This window comes from Triticum urartu, chromosome 1A (assembly GCF_056163025.1).
Source record: "Triticum urartu cultivar PI428250 chromosome 1A, HENAU_Tu73, whole genome shotgun sequence".
NCBI lineage: Eukaryota > Viridiplantae > Streptophyta > Magnoliopsida > Poales > Poaceae > Triticum > Triticum urartu.
In genome coordinates, this window is record NC_141873.1 from 214797007 (window position 1) to 214804747 (window position 7741).

Sequence of the window (7741 nt, forward strand, 5' to 3'; positions counted from 1 at the left end):
TACCATTGCCATTATTTGCATGTGGACGACCTGGTGGTTCTGGTACCTGGTGGTGGCACGTAGTTCTGATTTTGATCAACCTCATCCTCTTAATCTCCCACATAATGATCCTCCTCCGCATCAGCAGTAGGAGCCACAGAAGAATCAACAGCAGCACCAACAGTTTGGCCAGGTGCTAGAGGGACACGGCTCGCTCGACGGAGGGCTATTTCACGACGTTGAGGTAGTCGTCATCGTCGTCGTTGTTTGTGTTGTTGTTGTTGTTGTTGTTGTTGTTGTAGAGGTGCGTTAGGTGAAGACGGTGGTGGTGGTGGAAGACGCGCGAGAAATTCATTAAACTTGTTATTGAGCTTTGTTTCGAACGTCTTCTCCATGCCATCAATCTTCTTCATGGCCTCTTCAAATCTTTTTAGCACATCTTGCACCTGCCCACTCATCATTTGCTGAAACATATCATGCAACTCCTTATTCGTCATGTTCTCCCAGCTAGTCCCGTCGGCTTGTGATCCTGCCATGGTTAGCAGCAATAGAAACACAAAAGAATATGATCCTACAGACTACTAACAAGAGGTGGTGGTGGGCAAGAGTATACTGACCAGTTCTTACCCAGCATCAGGCGGTGATCAGCAACCGTTGTAGTCAAAACTCTCAAAGCTTGGATAGAACAATTACCAGGGAGAGTCAAACGCACGACGTAGATGTATGTGGAGCTGGGAAGGCTTATAATATGGTAGCAAAAAGGGTCAGCAATAATCAATCCAGATATGCAAAGTTGAATAAACGCTCAACGACGGTACTGTGCTGGTCCTAGGCTAGACTGTGCTAGAGACGCGAGCCTAGAACACTAACAAAATCATGGCGCTGCACGTAAACAAGGGAGGAGCACGCTCTGAATTTTTTTCCTTTTCACTTTTTTGCACTTTTTTTCCTCTTTTTTTTGCTCCGCAACAATTTTTTTTCGAAAAAGTCTACAAATGGTCCAAAAACTACCTAGCTAATTTTTTTTGAGTTTGCAACTATTTTTCTTCTGTGGGTAGCACGAAAGTTCGGGAGTCCTACTCTGTCATGACTCGGAGTATCGCATGATCTGGAAATCCAAAACAAAGCAACAAATACTGGACTCGGACTAGGACTAGTGGCGGAGATGAATCTAGTGGAAACTCGACCTGGTGGCGGATATATGTAGGGCGGTGGAACTCGGACTGGTGGCGAATTGGTGATGGAGGTGGACTCGGATTATCGTGATGGCGGTGGATATGTGGTAAAGGCAACGATGATGATGATGGTGGTATATGGCAGCGGTGATGACGATGGGGGTATATGACTGGGGTGATGACGATGGTGGTATATGGCAGCGGTGATGACGATGGTGGTATATGGCAGCGGTGATGACAATGGTGGTATATGGTAGCGGTGATGACAATGGTGCGGCGGCGGCGTGACAACCTGTGAACAGAACTCGAAACTCTAAAGGACTAGACACTAAGACCAGCAACTAGACACGACGATGCAACCGTAAATTCAACAATGCAAAACCCTAAAAAGATTATGCAAAGGCTCAGATTGGTTCGGATATGATGAACAAACCCTAATTTTTTTGGCTTTTTCGTGGGCTGTAGGTATGAAGAACAGACTCGATCTAAACTACGAAAAACTCTCAAATCTCACCGAGCAACCTAGAAATATGATACCACTTGATAGAGGCGAAGGTGTCCCGATGTTTCGATGAGATAGATATCATTTTCTGTGGGAGTCAACTATGAGGGTTATTGACCACGCCGGTGCACTATCGACCTGACCACGAGGGTCTATTTCCTGCGAGCAAAGGAAAAACAAGCAAGAAACTAAGATTGCAATCTGGATATTGCGAATTAAAGAGGAAAGCTTTATTAATGAAGGTGGGGTTCTGTGACGTCTTGGTCTGGTTGTTGGACACAAACGAAGTACGCGAAGTTGCAGCTATGGCGAACTTTTAATCTAAACAAAACCCAAAGTGTAAACGACGCCCTAAGGGCTGTATATATGGAGGAAGTGGGGGGAATTTCGTGGCCCTTGGAGGAGGGGTCCGAAACCAAGACTAACTCTTGTTTCCCCACACATACGGACTCTAAAAAGAGCCTATACTTAAGTATTTCGAAAATACATGGGCCTGGCCCAATAATAAGGTGACGCAGCACCTAGAATAGCCTATGGATGAAATTTATGAAGTGGCATCTTGTATATTTCGTCCAAGGCATCATGCACTCCTTATGGTGGCTTCAAAGTCCTGAAATCATCACTTGTAACTCCGTTTTTGATCCCCTTGCGCATGCCATCATCTCCATGCTTGGTCTTGCTCCAGTGTTCATCCCTCTTATCCATGCCAGGCCCTTCCTTCGTAAGCAAAACAAATGTATCCAATTTAGGCAGGATCATATTCTCATGAACATTAGAATCATTACCAAGAAACGAAAGTATGTGATAATTTAATTGGTGTGCGCGAGCTCTAGTAATTGGTCCAGTATGTATAGCAGCAGGTGATGAGGACATCCCTACTCCTTTACCATCATTTTCAAATAAAGATGATATTGCACAAGACAAGTCCAATGAAATCAGAATTGGACCAATTACAAGAGCACATGCAAAACTACTTGAACAACAAGTGAATTCATTCTTAGTTGAATTTGACATTTGTGTTAATCAGAATTTTATAATGCCTAAGTCTTTGCATATTTGTATTATCAGATTTGAAGGGAAGGCAAGTTTGGCATGTTGAGATGAAGAATTGCAGTAAGAAGAACTTCTACTGATGTCTAATATCAGCAAGTGCACGAGGGAGGAGAGGGAGGCAGGTGCACAACATAAACAGAAGGAAAATCAGAACCAGACTCGGATTGACAGCCAGGAGGCCCGCAATTGATATACGTGCAGAATGTGTGTCCTTGCTCCAAATGAGGCATTTAACTACAATTTGGAAAGCTTGACTCGTGTGCTTTCCAAATTGTATACTCGCAGCCCGCGATTCGCGGTGACCGAGTCGCAGTCACCAAAACAATATGATGATTGTTTCTGCCAGTTTTTCCAGATAGATTCGCTTAAGTTAGGAAAATTACAGATAAGTTGGATTTCAACCCCAACACTATGTTGGACGTCCAGGGGTCTTTATATACCCTTGTAAGTCATGGCTTTTAGGGTTAGACCACGTTTTGATTAAACTCATATCAGACTGAATTGCTTTAAGCGTTCCTCTGTTCTCATATTCCTCTTTGCATCGATCAGTAATATTTACCTACACCAAATTTGTTTCGATAGGGTGTATTTGCTACTGAAAGTCAAGTGCTATCTGTCGTTCCCCTGGGAGTTGGGAGATTGCAGAACCGCTTCGTGGTCGGCGGCTACGTGCGCAAGTGTGTGGTGTTGCGAATATCCATAGGGTTGAAGATATGTTGCATTGGCAACGGGGGAACAGCCGGAGAGTTCGAGAGCTTCTCACAAGTTATCCTGCAAGTTCAACATCGACATCCTCCGCTCACTGAGAAGATCGGGACACCCCCTTAACATCTTGGTATCAGATTTCCAGCGTTATCTCAGTGAGCATCCACCAATCCCTTAGATTAGTTTTTGTTTTCGTCCTACACAGAAAAAGCCAAACAAAAATATTAGGATTTAGAGTTTTTGCCATAGCCTAGATAGCATCGGTTCCAAGTTTTAGTTGCCGATCATAGTCTTTTATTTGCGTAACTTACTTTATGATCTGAGTCATTGTAGATTGTCTAGGTTCTCCTTTTCTCACGTCGGAGTCGTTTGGTTGCTGTCAAGTCTGTTCTTCCGAGTCAGATTTCGTTTGGTTTGATTAACTATCTGAATCAGATTGTGTTTCCTTTGATAACCATAGTCAGCCTTTCTTCTTTTGCGTAGTACTTCCCTATTGAGACTAGCATATCCTTTGCTCTACGGGCTGCTCATATAGGAATTTGGAGAGTGCATCTTTTGTTTTGGCAAAATCAGATTGGTTACTAATTGCTCAGGTTACTGATACAAAAAAAAGAAAAAAAAGAAAAGGAAACGAAAAAAAGAGAAAGAAAAAGAAAACAAAAAAGAGGAGGAAAAGAAAGCTATACGTGGAAGTTGCATATATTTTTGGCGAGTTTGTCAGTTTTTCTGCCATGTTCATTGCACTAGTAGATTGAGAAATCTCGTGCCTGTATAAATTGAGCAATTTGCTAGCGTCTCTCCTGTGCATTTGCAACACGAGCATTACTCCAACTCCAGAATTTTGAGCTCAGTTTCAGAGTTGCATTTGCCCCACTTATCTCCACTGTGTGTGTTTCCCTGGGTCTCTATCATCCGATCAGCACTAGGATTTGTGAATTGGTGTTGATAGGTATTCCAACAAAGCTCCACCATATACCCTATTTGTTGTGTGATAGTTTTCACCCTCGGTATTCGCTACATCACATCCATGCACATTCTTCCCATACAAGTTGGTAAGCTTTTCTAATTCACTTTGGAATGATAAGATACCTTGTTTCTTTCGGTTTTGAGTGAGTTGAGAGTTTTCCACATACACTATATTTTCTATGAGTACTAATCACCTAATCATGTCCAACGAGTCTTTTGATATACAGCAGAAAAAGGACCCTAAATCCGTGGTGCATTGGAATGAATATGAAGCTCTTCGTGATCATCTTCAGCGACAAATTCAGTGTGCAACCGATCCTATAAATGAGAATGTGCAGAACATGGAGTTGGACCTCAAGGATCCCACAGAAACCATCACAGCTACACAACGTCAAGTTATTGAAATTCAGGGGACTCTAGTTAACTTGCAGCAAGCTACGGCTGCGTTGCAACAGTCCGTTGATCGCCAACATGATCAGCAGCGTGATTATGATGATGATGGTGAAGCTAGTGTTCATGGTGGTAATGAGGGTGTTGCAGCTACTAATGCTGCCAATGTACAAGGGGCTGCAGCACGTCATGCACAATTACAGCAAGCTAATCGGGACCAGCAAGCTCCACACGAGCCGATTGTTGCTGGTCAAGATGGTGGTCGTGGTAATGGAGGCCGTGGTGGTGGCCGTGCTGCTGCAATGCCCGTAGGCTATGGATTTGCTCCTCTTGGTGCGCGCCGTCGATTTGATAATGATGCTTTTGCACAACCAGCCAACCGTGATGATGATGGTCTGGGAAAACCAAATTTCACCGTCCCCAAGTTTGTTGGTCCTACTGATGTTGAAGAGTACCTCAATTGGGAGCTGAAGGTGGAAAAATTATGGCGCATGCATGAGTACACCGAGGACAGAAAAATAAAACTTGCATCTTCTGAATTTGATGACTATGCTTTGCTTTGGTGGGATAATATGGTATAGTCCAGAATTGAAGATGGTGAACGTCCCATTGTTACATGGAGAGATATGAAGGAAGAGATGTGTGCTCGCTTTGTTCCACACAATTATATTCGTTCTCTCTATGACAAATTGTAGAATTTTAGGTAAGGTACTTCTTCTGTGGATGAATATTTTCAGGAGATGGAGCTTATTATGCAGCATGCTAGAGTGCGTGAAGAGCCTGAACAAACAATGCAACGATTTCTCTCTGGCCTGAACTATAACATCAAGCGTATTGTTCGTCTTCACCAATATTATGACATGACAGATTTGTTACACCAAGCACGTGAGGCTGAATTGCAAGTGGCTGAGGATGCTAAGTTTACATCTCGCACAATAGCGAGTAGAGGACGTTTTACACCACGAACAACACCTGGTATGGAGCCTACTCCTAGTTCCACTTCTGTTTTTCATGGTAATACTTCTTCCAAATCAGATTCGGTGATTTCTAATGCGAAGAAACCGGCGCAACCTGCTGCTAGTGCTGCTGATTCTACAGCAAGAAACAGGGACATGAGTTGTCATACATGTGGTGGAAGGGGTCATTTTAAGAGAGATTGTCCCAATAAAAAGGTTATGTTGATTAATGAGGATACAAAAGAATATGAAACCGGTGATGATGCTGACCCTGATTCTGAAATTTGGGAGGAAGATGAAGATGGTTCAATAGATGATTATGCTACACACTATCCTACAATTGTTTGCTCGCCCAAAATGCTAAGTTTTACGCCTAGTCCTGCAGAACAGCGGTGCAATTTGTTTCAAACAAAGGCCGTTGTTGGTCTTGGTAAGGCATGCAAGGTTATAATTGATGGTGGTACTTGTCGCAATTTGGCTAGTAAGGAGTTATGCCAAAAGATGAAAGTGAAATATTGTTGGGGAACGTAGCATAAATTCAAAATTTTCCTACGTATCACCAAGATCTATCTATGGAGAAACCAGCTACGAGGGGAAGGAGAGTGCTTCTACATACCCTTGTAGATCGCTAAGCGGAAGCGTTCAAGTGAACGGGGTTGATGGAGTCGTACTCGTCGTGATTCAAATCACCGATGATCCTAGCGCCGAACGGACAGCACCTCCGCGTTCAACACACGTACAGCACGGAGACGTCTCCCACGCCTTGATCCAGCAAGGAGGAGGGAGAGGTTGATGGAGATCCAGCAGCACGACGGCGTGGTGGAAGTAGCGGGATTCCAACAGGGCTTCGCTAAGCGCTGCGGGAGGAGGAAGATGTGTCACGGGAGGGAGAGGGAGGCGCTAGGCCTTAGGTTGGTTTGCTCCTCCTTTTCTCCACTATATATAGGGCCAAGGGAGAGGGGGAGGCGCAGCCCTTGCCCCTTCCTCCAAGGAAGGGTGCGGCCAAGGGTGGGGAGGAGTCCATGTGGCCCCCCGGGGCAGGTGGCCCCAGCCGGTGGACCCCCGGGACCCCTCCGGTGGTTCCGGTACAATACCGATAACCCCGAAACTTGTCCCGATGGCCGAAACAGCACTTCCTATATATAATTCTTTACCTCCGGACCATTCCGGAACTCCTCGTGACGTCCAGGATCTCATCCGGGACTCCGAACAACATTCGGGTTACCGCATACTAATATCTCTACAACCCTAGCGTCACCGAACCTTAAGTGTGTAGACCCTACGGGTTCGGGAGACATGCAGACATGACCGAGACGTTCTCCGGTCAATAACCAACAGCGGGATCTGGATACCCATGATGGCTCCCACATGTTCCACGATGTTCTCATCGGATGAACCACGATGTCAAGGACTTAATCAATCCCGTATACAATTCCCTTTGTCTATCGGTATGTTACTTGCCCGAGATTCGATCGTCGGTATCCAATACCTAGTTCAATCTCGTTACCGGTAAGTCTCTTTACTCGTTCCGTAACACATCATCCCGTGATCAACTCCTTAGTCACATTGCGCATATGATGATGTCCTACCGAGTGGGCCCAGAGATACCTCTCCGCTTATACGGAGTGACAAATCCCAGTCTCGATTCGTGCCAACCCAACAGACACTTTCAGAGATACCTGTAATGCACCTTTATAGCCACCCAGTTACGTTGTGACGTTTGATACACCCAAAGCATTCCTACGGTATCCGGGAGTTGCACAATCTCATGGTCTAAGGAAATGATACTTGACATTAGAAAAGCTATAGCATATGAACTACACGATCTAGTGCTATGCTTAGGATTGGGTCTTGTCCATCACATCATTCTCCTAATGATGTGATCCCGTTATCAACGACATCCAATGTCCATGGTTAGGAAACCGTAACCATCTATTGATCAACGAGCTAGTCAACTAGAGGCTTACTAGGGACATGGTGTTGTCTATGTATCCACACATGTATCTGAGTTTCCT

General features: G+C 44.7%; 1 pseudogene; it reads left to right on the forward strand.

Moving 5' to 3' along the window:
- Positions 1–4580: 4580 nt before the first annotated feature.
- On the forward strand, positions 4581–6257 carry LOC147990632 (uncharacterized; annotated as a pseudogene).
- The last annotated feature ends 1484 nt before the right edge of the window (positions 6258–7741 follow it).